At 44.4% G+C, this 20,412-nt stretch overlaps 1 protein-coding gene and 1 non-coding gene across 2 annotated transcripts in view; both read left to right on the forward strand.

Moving 5' to 3' along the window:
* LOC126531390 (cell adhesion molecule 4-like) overlaps window positions 1-20,412 on the forward strand; it is a 545,870-nt gene that overhangs the window by 87,067 nt on the left and 438,391 nt on the right. The window lies entirely within an intron of this gene.
* LOC126532503 (U2 spliceosomal RNA) lies at window positions 3,030-3,222 on the forward strand. The gene has a single exon (XR_007599805.1). It is a non-coding gene; the product is annotated as a U2 spliceosomal RNA (small nuclear RNA).

Raw genomic sequence — 20,412 nt, forward strand, 5'->3', positions numbered from 1 at the left:
TTCGTTCACGTTATTGTTTGTATGACACCAAAGAGCTTAAAGTTGTAATTAAAAGAAAAGTACTGTTTCTGGTTTATATCTGGACATTGGGCACCAATGGCCTGGCAATTATTTATTAGAGTAATTCTCCTCCTCGGTGTTGTCTTATAAAGCCTGATTCTCGTGCATGTCGAAGACTGTTGGAGTGAACGCAAATGTTCGAACAATATCCTTGAATTTTCCCGGCAGTGTTTTCTTTGATTTGTGATTAAACCAAAAATGCTAGCCATAATACCTAGCCATAAACCCTAGCCGCTAACCCTATAGTGGTAGAGAAAACCAAATGCCCACTTTTTATCTGAAGTTCCTATTCTGCAGCTTAGGTTCAAAATTATTTAACATGCTAAAGTGATGTAGATGTATTTCATCAAGTTTTACGTAATACCGAAAAGTGCATTTCGCCATGCTTAAATATTTACTGGGATTTTCAGCCAATATACATAGTCAATAACGGTTGAGTGCTTGTACGTTGCTGATAATGCTTTTGAGGTATGATTCATTTTCGTTTTTGCTTTCGTTTTTCTATTACGATGTCTGTTAATGTTTGCTTTTCATTGCAGTTACCTTATGTTCTCCTAATATGTATTAATGTTTGCTGTGCAATATTGTGATTCATCTTGTATATCCCCGAGTACGACAAGGAAAGGAGACAGGCGAGAATACAGGCGCTCAAGCACATACTGGAACGCACAAACAGCAAAGAAGAAAATGTGAGATACACGGACGCAGCTGCGTACAGAACAAACGACCGATTTGCAATCAGCGTAGTTGACGAGAAGGGCGAACAACTTACAGCCACATCCATACGTGCCAAGGACGCGAGCACAGCGCAGGAGCTGGGCATAGCCCTGGCCATCGAAACGGGCAAGAAGACCCTGGTTACCGTGGTGACGGACTCGCAAGAAGCATGCAGGGGTATGTGAACGGAAGGATCGGAAAGGCAGCACTTCAGGTCTTGACCAACACCGAGATAGAAACAGCACAAATCCTCTGGACGCCGGGACACGAGTCTCTCGCGGAGAACCAGGCGGCGCACGCCGCGGCTCGAGATCATGCACGCCGAGCTATCTCTTACACGCAGAGAACACGGACCAACGACTTCGACGAGAATGATGAACGGATATCCAAGAAGTACTCGGACATCCTGGCCCACTACAGGAAGCAGAGGCGTCGCAACCCACCCGCGCATAAGACGATGAGTAGGGAGCAAGCGGTAACCTGGAGAAGACTCCAGGCTGGAACCTACCCGCATGGAACACTGCTGCACGCCATGTATCCGGGCACCTACGGGCGAGACTGCAAGTTCTGCCCGCCGTACATGCCCAACACCCTGCGCCATATGGTGCTGGAGTGCAGAAATAACCGCGTAGTACCACCGTCATCATCACCACCAGGCGATAACATGCAGGAAGAAGCGGATATGGAGGAAGAATCGGAAGAAAAGTGGGAGGATCTGCTGGTGACGCAGTACCCTGACAGCCAGCTTCGGTTGGTGAACAGGGCTCGGGCGGCGGCAGCGAGCCATGGCTACCTGGACTGAGGAGGCCACCCACCTTTGGGCTCAAGAAGCCTGGTCTAACAATAAAGTTTATTTCTCTCTCTCTCTCTTGTATATCCCCTATGTTTTCACTCTATTATTATACTGTGCTTGTTTTTTCTTTCTCAGTACGATAATAATTTCTGACGAATTCCTCCCCCCACCCCTTGTAATACCTTCGTAATGAGGGCCTTTGGGGTACCTTGAATGATACTAAAAACACATTTTCACGTTCAAGAACATTTTTGTTACTTTTGTAATGTGAAGTCGTCATAGCAAAGGCGAGCAGTCTGGTGTTAATAATAGGCGGCTTTAATTTTATACGATCTAACATCATTTTTTAAACCTTACAGCAACGTGTATCCAAGAAGATGACATCCTTAATATTTGGCGTCCCCTTTTTAAACTGGCACTCCTTCATTCTTCTCAGGTATACGTTTTAAGCCCAGTGTACTTAGACTGCAAGCTTGCCAAAACATTTTGATGCTCTTTCAGAGAATATCGTTACGTATTTACACATATCTAACCATAAGCCTATCAAAGCACTTTTATGCTGTGATGTTGTTCGCCATTTTGACATCATACATTTACGTTGTCCTTCCTAAAGTTTGTCGTTGGGCACTCCGCCTTTTGCAACGGTGGCGCGGCCGCGATTTGCGGCTTATCTCCCTCCCCTGCAGTAACACTTTCCAGAACTTCGCCCGCGCAACTAACAATGGAGAAAAGGTTGGCTTCAAATTGAATCTTACGTTGCTCCCTTCTAGCCGTATCTGTTGTGTACAGTTCGTATTGTATGTATGTTATATAAACTCGTTTCTTCCTTTTTTTTAATTCTCATGTGTAAAGGATTAGTTGTGGTTTCGGCTACAGCTGTATCCACACAAATGTTTTCGATAAGAATGCCTATCATAACGTATATATCTTCTATAAAGGGATTAGGTGTGTTCTTAAAAAGACACTGTCTTCTACACACCCTGACTCATTTTCCAAGCGTAAGACACACACCTCGACTGGTAGCAGAGGTTTTGGATGCGGCTAACTTGAAATACCAGATAACCCTAAACGAAGCGCAGAAAGAAAAGTTCAGATATTTTAAATTTTTTATCTAGATTTAATGTGTGCACTCAGCATCTTTAACCAAACATGCTAAGGATATTCATCTTCCTGATCAGAAAAATTATGAGTCATTCCAATCTATGAATGAAGGTGGATGACCAGCGAAGCTTTTAAGCATACGACACAGAGGTGACAAGAATTTTGAACATAGGCACGGACTCATTTACCGTGATTTTTATATACATTCGCGTGGACCATAGGACCGCCGCCCCGTGAAAACGGAAGGAACTAGCCATGTGTGACGTTTTGATGGGACCGGCATCACGGGAGAGCAGAAGGAATGGACATACGCAAGCGCTTGAAACGCCGACAAAAAGAGGGCGGTGTGAATGTAGACATTGCCGACGCGGGTCAAAGTGGGTCAAAGCGGGTAAAAGTTTCTGTTCTGATCAGCTTGATATCTGATATGGGTTGTATTTGGATCCAAGAAATTACTTATTTTTGCAAGTTGGCAGAGCGCTTGAAGCCTGCTTCATCTTCACCACGGGTCGGCCCGGTATTCCACAATCTTCAGGATCGGCCCACGTTTATTGGTCTACAGACATCGATCGGCTGGAAACTAGCCATACACAGCTTCGCTGTAAAAAAGCGTGGAGACCACTTTTTTTTATCGTCTTTCAGCGCTTTTTTCTCAATTTGCATTTGCAAGTGTTATCTATCCTGGCAAAAAGTATATACTAGGAACGTTTTGTTTCGTTGAGGCAAAAATTATATGTATGACGGTGAAATAATAAGAGAACAGAAATTAGTACTACTATATGCTCTTACTGAACTGGCGAACGTTGTAACTTTTTTGTTCGTATGTTTTTCTATACAGACCTCAAACCTCAGGCTCTGACTTATATTTGTTTGCACTTGGATTATATAAGTACTGCTAACAGAAATTTCACGTACGACTGACTATAGCATTGCAACTTGGGCTCTCACTGTTTAAAGAACGCAAGGGTTTACGTTGTAATTTTCCACAGCCTCAGTTTACAAAACCTTTCAGGCTCTAAAGTTATGCTTTCCACGCATATATTGACATTCTTCTGTGACGACTGCCTCGAGCTACTTAAACTAAATATTTCGAGCTAAAATTATAGTTTTCATTGACCAAGCTTTGCAGTAGTGACACATATTTCCATTTGCGCCATAATTGCTAAAAAATATTAGATAGCAACCAAAATTTTACTATCAACCTCCGATTTATTTGGGATGATGTTATTGCAGAGTTAAAATGAGCAAGAGCTCAAAAGGTGACCGTTTGCTAGGAACTTCCTGCCTGGCCCCTGTTTTGAAATCCATATGGCTCATAATCGTGCCCTGGAATGCATTGCTGCTCTACTTGACATTTTCAGCAATAATTTTTTTATGATGCCGAATTGTATTAACTGCAAAATCAGCACACATCCCTATACATTTAAAATGTTTTTCTTTTTTTGGGGGGGGGGGGCAAGCGAGCAAATTTTCTAGAAAAAGTGTTTGTGTACAGGCTGACTTCTAAACTGCATTTAGAGCGTTCTCCGTGAATTTAGGTAATAACTGGACTCACGAGTATCACGCAAATCTCGATGTCCGCAGCTTCCGTGAAGCTTGCAGGCAAAGGAATACCATTCTGTCACCAATAGTTCATTATTACTAACCAGAAACAGTCTTCGAAGAAACACACGGCATACATAAAAAGCCTCCTGGCCAGAGTCTGGTCCTCTCAGGTATCGTCTTCTTCAGTGTTCCTTCAGCTAGCGGGCCTCCTTTGTTTGGCAGCCACCGGCTCGCATTTCCAACTCGTCGAAACGCTGAGTAGTCCTGCGTTTGTTTGAGGTTCGTTATATTTTTTTCCATTGCACAGGAAAAGCTGCCGAATTTACAACTGAACAGAAACTAAGGAAACTAAGCGTTACAAGATTACCTTGATTATTTGTTTCTTCTCCGCCGGGAGTCCGCACTCCCGCCGCGTCGTCAGCCTTCCTTGTGCAACACCGGCGCTCCTGCGTTGAACCGGCTGGCCACGTACAGTTGTCGGCTCTTGAAGGGTAAACGTAAACTGCGTATAACGCAGACCATGGCCACATAGGCGCACCCTGTCGTTCGTTTGCAATTATCAGGAGATGCTATCGGCTTTGGGCTCATATGGCCAACGGTGGCGTTCCGCGCGCTTTTGCGAAAAGTGGTCCTTCCTTCCTTCCTCTGAGCATCTATTCTCTCTAACGTACTCCCATATGTATTAATTACTGAGTCATTACCTCTTCTTAATGAGGGAATGGTATGCCGTATAAATATTCTTGAAAGGCAAGCTCTCAACAGGTTACCAAAAAAAAAAAAAAAGAACTGTTGAGCTGCTTAAAAGTCGGCACGCGATCCCATTTGAGTCAAAAGGCCTTGTCTTCTTCAATCTTTTCTTGAATACTATTTTATTAAAAAGACAATAAAATGCACTTTCTGCAGGAGAGCAAGCCTTGATCCTGCGATGCTATAAGACATCAAGGGCAGCAGCTCTTTCGGCGTACAGGGCATAGAAGCACACACAATAAAATTAATTAGTCATAAAATATCCGTAGGCAATCAAATCGCTAGTTTTAAACATAGCTGGTCCGAAAGTATAGCGTATAGTTCATTCCTGTTGGGTGACGCCACATGACTCCTAAACAAATGCCACAGAAAACACTTTAATTGAAATATCCTTAACGCTTTGGCTTATACCTGAGGAATTGATGTCGTGGTCCTTTAGAGCCAAAGAGAAGACGCAGGAACAGCTGCTGAATAAGCTATCATGCAGAGAATGTAAAGGAAGCTTGCTTTGTGCTTTCGTGACTCGAAATCCGCGATGTACATGCCCACGCGTAAGACGCGTCAGAAAGCGTATCGTGTCGCGTACTTAATTACCGTCAACAGCGCTGCTTCCAGGCTGGAAACTTGTCCGGATAGGCGGAGTCAAATACGGGAGAAACTCCAGGGCCATGCGATGTCATCCCTTATAAAAGCATTCCTTGCGTTTGGCTGTTGAATGTGGCATCAAGATGCTATGCAGCGACTAATAACGCCAGTACCAATTATACCAAGTTGCCACGTTGGCGTTGACTGTTTGTTCTAGCCGCGATGCTTCTTGCGAAAGAAAAAAAAAAAGAATTATTTTTTAGTGTGAACTGCTGCTTCACTTTCTTTTCCTTAAAGACCCGTGTTGGGGTGGTACACAAGGCGTGAGTTTTACACAACGCAGGTATTTACAGTAGTTGACAGTGTTGACGGGCAGGTTATAGCGGCGATATGGTGTAAAAGGGCGTTCCAGTCAGCTGCTGCTTGCAAACAAATGAATTGGTAAAACAGTGGTACGGGTACGTGAGCACGAAACTTGAAGCGTATGAGCGTTTCGAGGGGATCTTCGTGGTGGAAGTGCGCAAATGTATGGTTCCTGTCTAAGTGATGAATAGAAGAACTTGTGAAACAAGGCAAGGCTGGCAGTACGACGGCGAATAGAAAGATTAGACAAACCGGACTGATGTTTTAGAGATGTAATTCCAACGTTGTAGGAGTATGAAGAGTGACTGAATCCGGTGGCCCTGTTTTGTAGAGCTTCGAGAGCATTTTTTAAATATTCTTGACAAGGTTGCAGATGACCGATGCGCATTCCTGTTTAGCTCTGATAAGTCAAGTGTTTGCTTGTAATTTAGCATGGCGTGGGACATACCGCTTGTGACGCTTTAAGAAACTTGGTGTTTTATTAGTCGATGATATTAGAAATAAAAGAAAAGGAACTAACATGGAGTAGCACACGTGGTATAAAGGTTAAATGCAAATGCGAGGATTAATCATACGAAATCGTGATCCATGAGCATTTATGTGACCGGACAAAGTCAACTGCGAAGTTAAATATTGTGTGCTGGAAATGAAGTGTACGACGTCGGTGAAAGGACATATACTTAGATTTGTTAGGGTTTAGCGTCATGAGCCAATGCAAACACCGATTTTGCACGTAATTTAGGTCTTCCTGGGGGAATCTTTGGTCAGCAGGATTTTCTATTGAACGGTAAATAACACAATCATCTGTGAACAGGTGGATGTGACAGGATACGTGCTGGAATAGGTCGTTAATCTAAATGAGGAATAACAAGAGACCGAGGACGGAACCCTGCGGGACGCCGGAAGTGACTGGAAGTGGCTCGGAAAACTGGTTATTAATGAAGACTAATTGAGAGCGATGCGTGAGGAATTCAGCGATCCACGCGATGATGTTTGGATGCAGGTTACACTGGGAAAGTTTGAAGAAGCAAGCGTTGATGAAGTACTTTACCAAATGCCATAGTGAAATCTTCGAAAATGGCGTCAGTTTGTAAATGAATGTCAAGGTTAGTGTCGATGTCGTGAAGAAAAATAGCTAGTTGAGTTTGGCAAGAAAAGTGCTTGCAGAAGCCATGCTGCGATGTATGCTGTGATGGATGGAGATTGAGCTGCTATAGTTAACATACTGTCTTTTCACAGAGAACTTTGTGAATGCGGAAAGCAGGCGCCGTATTCTGCAACGGTTCGCTTTGGAATCGGTTCGCTGTCAGGAACGCCATTGGTCGGCGCTTCGTAGTCGTTATCCCTGGTGCGCGTGACTGCAAATTTTCTTGCCGCCACACAAGTTGTCAATCATCTGGAAAGGAACCCGTCGTCTGCTACGAGAGGAACCGCGGAAAAGTGGTTCGCTCGAAGGTCGCGCGCATCTGCCAGCATGATATTGAGAGTGGATAGGGAAATCCGGGCTTCTTTGGTTGTTTTGCTGGCGAGCGTTGGCCGAAGACAACGACGTGACGGGAGGAAACGGCGCGACGCATTCGACATGAGGGAAGGCAAGTTCCGAAGCCATTTTAGGCGCCCGTAAAACAAGACGCGATGGATTTGCGGCGAGCTAGAATATCGTGGGTCGCAAGATTTAGTCGCGTTGACACTGCGACGTAAGTGCTGTTCGCGTTACATCTTTTTTCTTTTTTTTGCTACTGCTTGTTTTCAGCAGTGCCTCTGGAATGTAGTAGCTATTGGGTTGTCGCAACCGTCAGTCAGTCGCATCATTAGCGCCGTCGTTGGGTCATTACGGCTAAGGGAGGAGATAAAAGGGTGTGACAGTCCTCCCCGCGCTGCAGGAGAAATCCGCAGTCAAGAATGCTTCCTTGAGCGCGACAAGATTGTCGAAGTTGAGGAATGTATGGATGGAACACTCATGGCAATCGTCCGCCCTAAGAAGCTCAGCCACGGCTAAATGAAATCCTATTAGAGCCTCGGCCTACATGCAGAGAACCGCTTTGATTGCTTAACGTATGGCTCACCATCTGCAGACAAAAAATAAACAAATAAAACAACGCATATAAATTTAAACCACCAGCTGTCCGCGTCGGAAGCTCAATTATTACTGGAAATTAAATGTAGAAGTGTTGTATACAAACCAATATTTTTTTCAGTAAACTAGCAATATCCTTCAATTACTATATCGTCTCCAAAATACAAACAAAAATGACGACATGACTTTGCGGCAGAATGCCGCTCGATCATTGGTCTCCCTCGCGCCGCTACGTTCCACTCTTTCTCCGAGTGATGTAACCCGGATGTAACAGCCAGACCGAGCCGGTTCCAAAGAGAACCGTTATAGAATACGGCCGAAGTGGCGTCACCAGTTGTCATGCAGTTTGTTGCCCTTTGACCGCGACCGCGAAGCAGATCTGATGACACTACCTTTGCTACTAGTGTAGAAAATTGCTAAAGATTAAAGTGCCGTTCTACAACGCCTCATGTAAAGATACGAGACAGTGACAGTGACAAGAACTTTCTTAGAGTGTCCTGAGGAACTTGATTGGGGAAACCGAAGGCTCCGCAATCAAGTTGGTGGCTCCGCCCACGACGGGACAGGGAGGTGGTGACTCTCCGTGACGTCGCGGGCCCTCTGAACGCCCTGTAATTGGTTTGTGAAATCCGAGCTCTTCAGCAAGGCGTCCCTCTTAGACTTGTATTGAAAGTCGAAGTTGTCTTTTCTTTCAACATGCGAGTGTACAGGCATATGTACAATTTTGTGGGCTTCGTGGGGCTTTTACTTCGCTTATGCAATGTTTACTCTAACCATTGTTTTGTTTTTAATAGTGCGTACTTTCTTAAACTATAATATAAAGGGGGCTGTTTATATCTCGCGTATCGGTATATACGCAATTGTGATGGTTCATGAAAACTATTATAAAACTTCCAGCAGAAGCCATCTGACGATGAATGTCGAGGTTAATGCGATTATCATAGAACCAATGTAGGAACATAGCTCATTTCAGCCGCCAAAACATGTCATGTATGAAACGTATGTGTAACAGGACGAAGTACTATTTCTTCTCGAGCTCCCGCTGCACCTTGTGGCACTTGCCAGTTTGGCCCGTGTACACTGAGTGGAATCTCATAACATACTACTGGCGCGCAGCAAATGAATGTAACGATGTGTATTGCTAACCACATGAATGTCATCTATCACATTTCCCATTGAGCTCACACTGCTGCTTGTAGATGTAAGAAGTGACCCAAGTTGGTGTCAGAGAGGTTCTTCGAAGAGCGGCAGATACCCAGTGGACCAAGTTTATGTAAAAGGGGTTCACGCTATTAGCAACTTAGCTTATGGTTGGCGGGTAGTTGTTTACATGTTTTATAAATTATTATTATAAAAGGCGGCAGATACGCAGTGACATTTACCCAGTGAGGCAAGGTGGCGTGAAAGAGCTTCGTTGAAGAGTGGAAAATACCGAGTGTTACATATCCAGTGACCGAAGTTCTACCTATATATGCTTGGTTTGGAACCCGGTTTCCTCAGTACAGCAATGCATTAAACCATGGGCTACCCAGAGACCCAAGTTGTCCAGAAAATGGTTAGGCCCGGGCAAACAAGCAGACACACCGCCAACTGTACGAATTTCCCAAAGAATAATAACCGTATTAAAGATTGATAAAGCTGCTTGGTACTAAAAAATGTTCACTATTATGCTGCGAAAGAAAATGTGGTAATTAAAAAAAATTATTTCGTATCTCCCACAATTTCAATCAAAACCTTAAGAAATGTGGTACATCATAGGCAGGTTTACCAGTGTCATATTGCTAACAGTATATTTTATCTACTGAATAAGTTTACAGTTTCATCATGTTTGTGTTAATCTTTAGTCAGGTACTCAATGCAAAACGTTTACAGGTATATAATACAGTCGTAGGTCCCAAAGCTTAAGAACTGTCGGGAAGATCTCGTCACTCAATGTAACCAGTAATAAACTTGAGCAGTGTTAGGAAACCTAGGTTTAGTATCTTATACGTAAGCTGAACTACAAAAAGAGGCAACAAGCACAAATAAAACATCAACGAAGTTATTGCACTATCATTAAAAGAAGAGTTTTTATTATTAAATTTTGAACGTACCTATAGCATTTTTCCAGTGTTCAAGAGCACATAGACGCAAGGACCAAAAGCGCCAAATGAGTAAAAGGAAACTTTAAGAACAGCAAATTTGATAAGTTCATCAGTTCAAATTTCAAAACATGCAAATATGCCTTTATTGGCAAAAGCTTTATTTATGCATATTTTGGTGTGTACATATTCAGCAGATGCAGCTAATGACCGAAATGTATCGTTCTATGATTATTTGGGGAGTTTAGGAAGGCGCCCGAAAACTGTGAAAATGGTGTCCAACAGCCCGAAGCATGTCTCCCGCAAAAGTGCCGCAATGAAGCGACAAGTCTTAGTATGCGATGGGTAACTTGCTGGGAACATAAAAAGTCCTGCATAATCCTACTAGCAGTGAATGTCGACGCTAAGCCGATTAGCATTGAAGTAAAGTAGCGAAACACTGCATTGCAACCGCTAAAACGCGTCATGAATAAGGCACTGATACAGCCGTATACTCCTCTATCACCCTGCCCTCTGGACACGCTGGGTCATCTATAGCACCACCGCCATGGAGTTCGCGCGATACGCGTGCGTGAATAAATATGTATATGACGTGGTTCGACTTCGCCTAGCACAGAACAAATCTAACTTACGTTTTTTTTTTTTTCCATTGAAGAGCTTCGCATAGCTAGTGGCTTATACCAGGTAACCAAAGTTGGTGTAAAGAAGTTTATTGAAGAGCGGCACGCTCCCGGTGAAATATACATTTCTTTTTCATGAGCGACGCCATAGTGCGTAGGCAGTGGCGCCCTCTATGGGTAGTCGGCATGCTGGCTCGCGCTAGGCAGCCTGCCATCGTGTTGTATGTCAGGTGTAGGCTGTGCGGCAGCTTCCGGTGGTAGTTCTCGTGCTTGCACGCTTTATATAGCTTGTCGTGGCGCCTTCTACGTGGGAAACGGTTTTGTGAGCCGTACTGAAGTGGTTTAGGTCGGCATGCTGGACTTTCTACTGGTTGAAGAGGAAAAATAGCGAAAGAAAACAAGACAACACGCACACAGGAATGGAATACAAAGACAAGCTCGTTTGTGGCGTTTGTCTTTGCTCGCGTTTGTTGTCTTTTTGTTGCACAATGCAAGAGAACCTATGTCGACAATTAATCCTTCTTGTATATTTCTTCTGGCGTTTAGGCTGACGGAGTATCCAGTGTGATGTTTCTGCGCGTGTTAATTTAAGCTTACAGTTAGCCTCGGAAATCAGTTGTGCATTTCTTTAAACTTCTTCCACGAATGCGACCTTACTGCAGCATTCTCATTGCAATTCTGAGCCATGGTTTAGCAGCAATTAGCAGTTACGAAACCTAACATTGTGGATATAATTCTGCTGCAGAATAGGTTGGGCTGTTCACATTAACAAGCGTTCGAACTGTTATTTGTAGATACATTGCCTGGCTACCTCGTTTGTTGGACGAGGTTTCTGCCCATGAATAAAATACTTTTTGTTAGCAATAACAGCACATCATGTAGTATGAATCACACTTGTCGAGTGGTCGAGCGACCGGATGCTGATTGCACGAACTTCCGAAGCAGTGATAGACGATGCGTTATAGATTGTTTTATGTAGCAAATGGTACAAGCATGCGGCATCACCATGCGATGTCTTATTGTGGCGTATGGTATGGTATGAAGAACTTTATTTAGGTCCTGAGGTTTTCATTATCTGTGTGGCTGACCAGAGGCCTGGAGCGCGCAGAAGTCGAGAGGAATACGGTGGGACCGAGCCTGCAGCGCACTGAAAGTAGATAACCGGATGAGGAGGGCGGCGCCGGAGTCTGTGATTGACCCGCCTGCCCTTGCTTAGCTTGCGATGGCTGGTCGAAAATCAAGGCGACGTGCAACGGAAGGTTTGAAAAGCCGCTAAAGCGGATACTCACCGAAGAAGAGTTGCCAGAGTGACGTAGTATAAATGCTGAAAGGGCTCGTCAGCGTTATACTGCCATGCAACTTTTTTTTATATGCAAATAAAACCCATTCTCCCCGGCGGCTCCGAGTAGCCACTGCCCGGGCTATAGGCGGGCAGTGATCTTCTATTCGTTTCGGAATTGGGCAGTATCTGGCTATACCGAAACAGATTGTTTTGTTTTGCATAGTAATGCATCTTTAATGCATAAACGGAAGTTTGACTTGGCGAGTAGGTAGACAGGCTAAGTAGGCGCCGGCCGAAAACCTTTAAACATTAGCGGAAGCCTACTGGCGAAAAAGGCGCAGAAAAGAAAATAATATTTTTTCGTTTGTTTGGTCTAATCACGAATAACCATTGTGCACACGTCAATTCGGATTGGGAGTTTTCGCGGTTTTCGTGACATCACGTGACGTAGCGGCGAAGTGATAGTGGAACACAATATACTTGACCAATTGTGTAAGGCTGATTGCAGACATGGAATCGCAACAGTTGGTAATAACTTTACTTTAGATACCTTTGTTCGTGTTAAAAAGTTTTTTTTTGCGATAGAAGAGGATGAACACAATTTGTTTTTGGTCTTGTTCGGCCCTTCCTCTACGACGCGCTCAACCGTTTTACGAAAATTGTGCCCTCATATATAGTCGTTGGATTCTTTATATGTCATCCCCCCTGAATATTACTGCTTCCCAGAGCAAAAAAAAAAAACAATGCCGGAGCACAAAGTTTATATGTATCACGCTGGTTGGCTGACCAACCTCAGTGATCGCTTTGTTGAGCAACGTATTCTGTTTCATACGGAAGGCTGACGTAGACACAGCATCGGGATTTTTAATCTGCTAGACTTCAAATGCGTGAGAATAATGCCCTTAGCTGACACAAATGTTTTATAACGATTGGTGCTTAGATGTTTCCGGATTACACTGGGTATGCCGTGCACGAGAACTTTTATGCTTTAGTTCACTACACAAAGCGATGAGACATTGATAATATTTTCTGATAAACGCTGGAAATTCACCACCGCCGTTTCATAGACACCAGTGCTCTTCTTTGATTGAAAACATATACCGTCGAAATAGTTTACATCACATACGCACATCGAGGCTTATGATGAACGTGGCGTGTTTGCGCAGCCAAGAGAAATTTCCGAACCCTGTAGCTACTGCAGCACCGAATTGCTACACAGTGTTTCTTCGACAACCTTGTATGAAGTGACATCACCATAATCTCATGGAAAAATAAGCTGAACATCGTCACCAAATTATTCCGCGGCGCACTATTCAAAGGGGGACGTTCAAGGTGCCTCTGCAGCTTTTTTCTGCACTTAGACTGAGGCAAGATATATATTTCATATACGCCATCCGGCCTCGTCAACAAATGCGGAGCTAGCCGCGAATAATGTTGCACTGAAATACGTGCGGGAGGAGTTAACCTCATCGAAGATTGCCATCTTTACGGACTCCCGCGCTGCCCATAGGAGGTTACAACGCAGTCAGATTGATTGCGCGGTTGTGCGCAACCTTACCGACTCTGCAAACAAAATTTCATCACGTGGTGTATCGCTCGTTGCTCAATGAATACCTTCACACGTAGGAATTGCCGGAATTAAAGAGGCTTATCGACTGGCTTCAACCTGTGCTCACGACAGCTGTGTATGCCCTGAAATTTTGTGCAAGCTTGATAACTCTCGTCTGCTGAATCGTCGCCATCTGCTCAAGCGGCATCGACACCAGCTAGTCGCAAATAGAAGGTTCCCGCCCCGTGTTCGCGGTCGAGGCTTGCCTCGTCACGCTACAGCTCAACTACTCAAGCTAAGGGTTGACTGTGCTAACGACCCGCCGTGGTTGCTCAGTGGCTATGGTGTTGGGCTGCTGAGCACGAGGTCGTGGGATCGAATCCCGGCCACGGTGGCCGCATTTCGATGGGGGCGAAATGCGAAAACACCCATGTACTTAGATTTAGGTGCACGTTGAAGAACCCCAGGTGGTCGAAATTTCCGGAGTCCTCCGCTACGGCGTGCCTCATAATGAGAAAGTGGTTTTGGCACATAAAACCCCATAATTTATTTTTTTTAACTGTGCTGACGTGTCCGAACGTTTATATCGACAAGGACGTGTGGCCAGTCCATCATGAACGTCGTCCATCGTGTACCTGGGCCTCTGACTGCATGGCGCGTCAGCCTGACTGTGCTGAGAGATCAGGGTTTGAAAATAACCATATGACCAAGTTGGGTCATTGAGTTTGTGACGCTGGGTACCATGTGCCGCTCTTCAACGAACCTCTTTCACGCTTACTTGAAGCGCTGTGTGCCAATCGGTCTTTACTGCTCTTCAATGAACGTATTTGATGCAAATTTGGCACACTGCATATGTGCCAGTGGGCGAGTGCTGCTCTAAAATGACAAAAGAAATATCCCTTTAATTTATCTGATACTCGTAGAATCAAACCATCACCGATCACCGACTTTACAGCGGCGCTTATTGACGGCGTAGAGTGCGCAGTGTGAAGTAGCGTGCTGCTGCAGCAGCAATAGCTGTGCCGCGAGTGGGAGAGGAGCCTGCTCCATTGAAAAGGGCGGTTACAAATGAATGTCTAGCCGGTTGTAATTTCGGGAGCCATTTCAGCATCTACGTATTACGAGGAAGCGTTCAGCGCGCCGCGATGAAAGCGGTGGGGTACATAGCAATACGACATGTAATAAAGTGAAGTGTCACAACCTATGATGAATTGTTTCGCATCGCATTCTGTGGGGAATCGCGCGGCCATTGTTGAGCCTGTGAGTGGAGGAGGGTAATGATGTCGTTGGCCGCAGGCAAATCGAGTCTTGCAAGGCGCACAAGACTTTATCGCTCAGCCTGTAGAACCAATCGCTTTGCTTAGCCTTCGTTAAATAATTCTTCTTATGGTGATGTTGGCGATGCTACAGTTGTGTTAATCGAGACCCAAATCGAGCTTGGTTAAAGCTACGCTTACAGTCCACAGCCACGCGTAATTACGACAGCCATAAAAAAACTATCATGTTGAGTCCTTTAGAACTACGTACTCCGCGATAAACTGGTAATTTATATTCTCAGCAAGAGCTTCGACATTGAACGAGGGCACAAAAGTAAGTGCAGATGTTAAAGAAAAAAAAAGAATGGGGGAATCAGAGATTTAAGGGGAACATTGGATTATTCAAATATAGCAGAATGAAACTGATTCGTTCGAATGAAGGGTCAGTATAAGCTTCGGAAGCAAAATACGCGACGTTCGAGCTGATCCTGGGATCGTGCATTTCGATCAGTATTCTGGTAATCTTTTTAGAGCCAGACATCGCTTGCAGACAAATAATTACCACTGATTCGGGGTCAGCCAGATGCAAACGAATGAGCTGCGCGGTCTCACTGTAAGACGATTAAATCCTAAATCCTCGAGTGACAGCGTCTAGCTTTGCAATTTTTTGTTCTTTGGCTCAAGTCAGACAGTGAGAACGTGGCACTTGCTTTTGTAATTGGTGCCGTTATACAATCTTCTTAAACATCTCAAGTTTCGAATAATGTACGACAGAAATTGTTGCTTTTTTGTGATACTATGACAGAATACGCTTCATTCGCTTGGATATGTTGCCCGAAGGACTATTTTTACCAACATTATTGTTCACGAAACCATGGTATTTCTCTCTGCAGCTTTTGTTGAACTGCTATGGCAAAGGATAAAGCCGTTCTTTTAGACCGACGTCGCCTTTAAGGATCACCGAGATTGCGACTTTATATGATGCTTTTTGTAAGTGCGTCTGCATGTGCGTGGGGGTTTAAGCGCGACTGCCACTGCAGTGTTGGTTGTTCGCGAGTCAAGCGTTTGCAACTTAGTACGCAGTACTGCCAGAGACTGGCAGTGTTGGAGCTCCACATTAATGTCACACTAAGCAAAAGAACTCGCGTTGCGTTAAATAATGCACAGGTATAAAATACAAGACAAAAAGGAAAGCTACATTGGCAAAAAAGAATAGAAATTTTCTGTTTTCTCTTCGTTTTCCATTTTTATTACATAGAATTCATTTCGGCAGAAAAATAAATCCTTAATTTATAAAGATTTCTTTTTCTGATTATGCAAGTCAGTCTTTCGTAATTTCAGAGAATGGGTCCCTATGCAGATAGTGACAGATTTGTGGTGATAACTGTGCGCAAAATGAGATTGGTTCTCTTAACTATATTCAAATAATATTTTGTGTGGCTTCACAAGCCGTCTAAGTATCGTCAGATAGATCTCATGCATGCGCTTATTGGTCTTAATTTCGGAAATAAATATAGCTGCTCTCCGCCATAGTAGTGACATTGAGTGCGTGGCTATATATACTGGTTGGGTTGCGAAGTGCCGGCTGTTTTTTTGCAACTCTTATATGTAGCCTGCTTATCTGCAAACATGCATGTGTAAGATGTTGCAATCACATCCCAAAATTTGACTTCCGTGTTCCATGAAAGCTAGTCATGAAAGGAGCAAAACTTCCTCCTACAATACAGTAAACAATCATGCGGAAAAAAGTTGTATAAAGTGATGAAAAAGTCATATACAGAAAATTTTTGTGAAACTACAGAAACAGTGAGAAACAAAAAACCGAAAATACAGAAAAAATAAGTGTGTCAATAAAATTGCCACATATTCAGCTTTTCTCTCGCAAAAAAATGTTTGAGTGTATTGTGAGTTATTATTTATTCGCAGCCATGTTTTCATACTAGAGCATATGTTTTCATATGGTTGAACTTCAACCACAAGAGGGAGTTGGTAAAAACAGAGTTATGAGTGATAGTTCTTCGAAATTTGGGCGTATGAACGCCATTCTTGTTTAGCACCGCGTTAAGCCCTTTGCGCCGATGAACGAAAATTGGCTCCCGCTATTCGCCTGTACTAAAGAACCTGACGAAGTATTGCAGGAGAGTTGCTATCTGGGTCAGTTGGTACTTATTCTTGGGAATTAAACCACTTAAAAGATGAACCAGTCGTTGTGTGTGCCACGTCTCTCCTCTGTTCTTCGTCTTTTGACTGGTTTAATTCTCAAGAGACGAAGCAGATTTAACCAAGGTCGCGATTACCGCCTACTTTGAGAAGGCAAGAGGGGGGCAAATAAGAATGAGAAAAAGGAACGATAAAAAAAATAATAGCGGCAGTCGGTGTGAGCACACTGGCAGAGCAGCGCTCGCTTACAGTCAGAAGTATTCACGCAGTCAGCTTTCAAGAAGCGCTATAGGGCTTTTGCGGCCTTCTGCATTCAGGAGTGCTTATGCGAAAGGTCCCCGGTTGTATTTTCCTCTCAGGCTGGTCTGTCATCCAAACGGATGAGTAATCTACTAGGCTGTTAGCAATGTTTTAGACGTCGCCATTACACTGTCAGGGGATGGGCGGATGGAGTATTTGAGCTCACGATTTCAAACGAAATGGTAGGTAGTGTCACTAAGCGCGTTATATTTACATATATGATGTGTTTATGTCGGTCTTCGCGATCTATGTTCCGTGTTAACAAACGATCGAGATAGAGGCAGAGCGACAGTAAGGGTAGTAAACCCAGAAAGGTCATCCAGATGAGCGCCTGCTTTGTTACTCTACACTGGGGGTAAGCGGAAGGGGGAACAGAGAGAATAAGAGTGAGAGGTTGAGCATTGTACAAATTTATCAAGTTTTACACAAATTAGTTGCCCTAAAATGCAGTCTCTGTTCGTTCTGAGTTATCCCCGTCTTTGTGTCATCAATAATTCAGTGCTCCTTCACGGCCATTAATTGACGCTATCAGGAAGACGGAAATCACGTTTGCAGTATAGGGTGTTTGACCTTATTGGCGCAACCCTGTCACAACAGCAATAAATTATTTGAAAGCAACAACAATACATTAACAAATATTTGTCGTTGAGGCGTGATTGACCCAAAGGAAAGTCGACTTCACCCTTTTCTTGCGATCGCACTAACGACCAAGTGGAAAAAGCGATGCTGAAAAAGTTCGGTATCACACGAAGACTTGAGTAAGAGAAGGGATCAGATAGAAATTTCTCTATTGCCTTAGACGCTGTATGTCTAACATCAGTACTTTTCGCTTTGCCCAGCTTGTTCTCCTTATTTTCAAAGCGTATTTCGAATGCGTCTTTGCTGTTTCGCCTGGACAGCGAGCGTGGGAAGCCACCGGAAGCCTGCCTTGCAAAATTCAATAGATTACAAAATTTCGCCGTTCGTTCTCTACAGGCATGCCATGTATGCTCTATATTGTAGCTGAAGCAAAAATTTTGTCGTGCGGTTATACTAAAACTGTTTAAGCAGGCAGTCCTAACAAACAAGGTCATCTTATGAAGCACCTGGCCCCAAGAGTTTTTGAGACCTTATACATTACAAGTCGCTACCAAGTAAAAACAATGAAGAAAGAATCTTATACTCCTTGAAAACCACTGCATGCGTCGAGAACGCTTTAAAATAAAAAGTACTCTCTTTCTCACGAGCATTTGTTGACACCGAATATAGATCGCACTTTGCTTTGCATTACTTAACCAGTTTTCATCGGTTAACCTGTAACAATAAAGACTGCTATCATTGAAATTGTTTAGCAATGTGTCAAATGCAGGCTTGTACCCTACCGCAGTGTTCAGTACATATATATATATATATATATGGCGGAGAAAGCATCAGATGTACACATATTGCCTTTTTCACGCAACTTTTCCGGTGGCGTCGAGTGCTTCACCAACGAACTAATATAGCAGGACATCGATCAAATTATTAAGAAATGTGATACACCTAATCTCGAACCTCGACCACAATGTCTGCGTTACACGCCCTGTATTTTGTCATGCATTTTATGCGTAGATGGGTATGCTTTGCGTAAGCTTTAAATGAGTGCTCTAACTTCGTTACTTAATATAAGGAACACTACCTCACAGTGCACGCCTTTAGGTTTCCAGGCGAAGTGTTGCCAGCCTCATAACACAAGAGAGAGAGAGAGAACAAGGATAGGAAAGGAAGGGAGGTCAACCAGAACAGCATCCGGTTTGCTACCCTACACTGGGGGTGGGGGAAAGGGGAATAGAAAGAGGAAGAAAGGGAGAGAGTAACCACTGAGTACGTGTGGGAGGGACAACATACACAAGGACACTATAAACGGTCTCTTAAGCCGGTGCACTTCAAGTACTGCACTAGTGCACGAATTGCTTTTCGAGCCAGTGACGGGTGTGGCCACGGTCCGAGTATCTTTTTGACTCGGTGAACGGTCTCGAGTCCAGTCGGCGTAAACTTGCCCGCAGAGAGAGGCGTTGGACATTGTAGCGAGGGCAGGTACACAATAGGTGCTCGATGGTCTCCTCGCACCCACAGGAGTCGCACATCGGGCTCTCGGCCATTGCCATACGGTAGGAGTATGCGTTCATGAACGCCACTCCCAGCCACAAGCGACACAACAAGGTTGTTTCGCCGCGGGAAAGGCTAGATGGCAGTTGTAGCCGTAGCGTGGGGTCCAGTTTACGTAATCTACAATTGAACGCACTTGAAATCCAGAGATCTTGTGACTTCTTGCGCGCAAGTAGGCGAAGTTCTCTGGCAGCGTCCGACCTCGCCAAAGGTGTTGGACGCGTCCTGGTATCTTCGTGGGCACACCGGGCGGCCTTGTCAGCTAGGTTGTTGCCGACGATGCCACAGTGAGCAGGGATCCATTGAAATATAATGTGGTGTCCTCTTTCCAGAGCATGGTGGTGCACTTCCCTGATGTCAGATATCACCTGCTCGTAAGTTCTGTGACGTAATGCGGACTTGATTCTGTGAAGGGCTGCCTTAGAGTCACAAAATACGACCCATTTCTCTGTTGGCTCTTCGGTAATGTACATCATAGTGGCATGGAGAGCTGCAAGTTCTGCCGATGTAGATGTAGCCGTGTGCGACAATTTGAATTTAACTGTAACGTTCTTGACTGGTACGACGAATGCGGCAGTTGAGCTGGTATGTGAGGTGGAACCATCGGTATATATATGAATGTGGTCATGATAAGTCTGGTGCAGTAATAGGAGCGTAAGTTTCTTCAAAGCCGGCGCTGGATGATTGGACTTTTTTGTAATTCCAGGAATAGCGAAATTCCCTTGAGGCTGTCGCAGGCACCACCGGGGAGAGGAAGGCTTCGCCGCCGGTGTAAAAGATACCGGTATGCACTCTTGATGAGCGCTAATCCCTCGTGAAAAGGTCGCTTGAGGTCTCTCGGCTGGTAGGGAGGCCAAATGATGGTCGGGGATCCTTGACAGATGGCGAATGTGCGCTCTGAGAGAGTCGACAGCTACATGTGTCTGGATTATATGATCTCCTGCGATGGCGACTGTTGCTGCTGTTGAGGTGCACCGAGGCAGCCCTAAACACGTGCGTAGGGCTTGACCTTGTATGCTCTCCGAGGCGCGAAAGTTCGTCTTGCATGC

This window comes from Dermacentor andersoni, chromosome 5, assembly GCF_023375885.2.
Source record: "Dermacentor andersoni chromosome 5, qqDerAnde1_hic_scaffold, whole genome shotgun sequence".
In the NCBI taxonomy this organism is placed as follows: Eukaryota; Metazoa; Arthropoda; class Arachnida; order Ixodida; family Ixodidae; genus Dermacentor; species Dermacentor andersoni.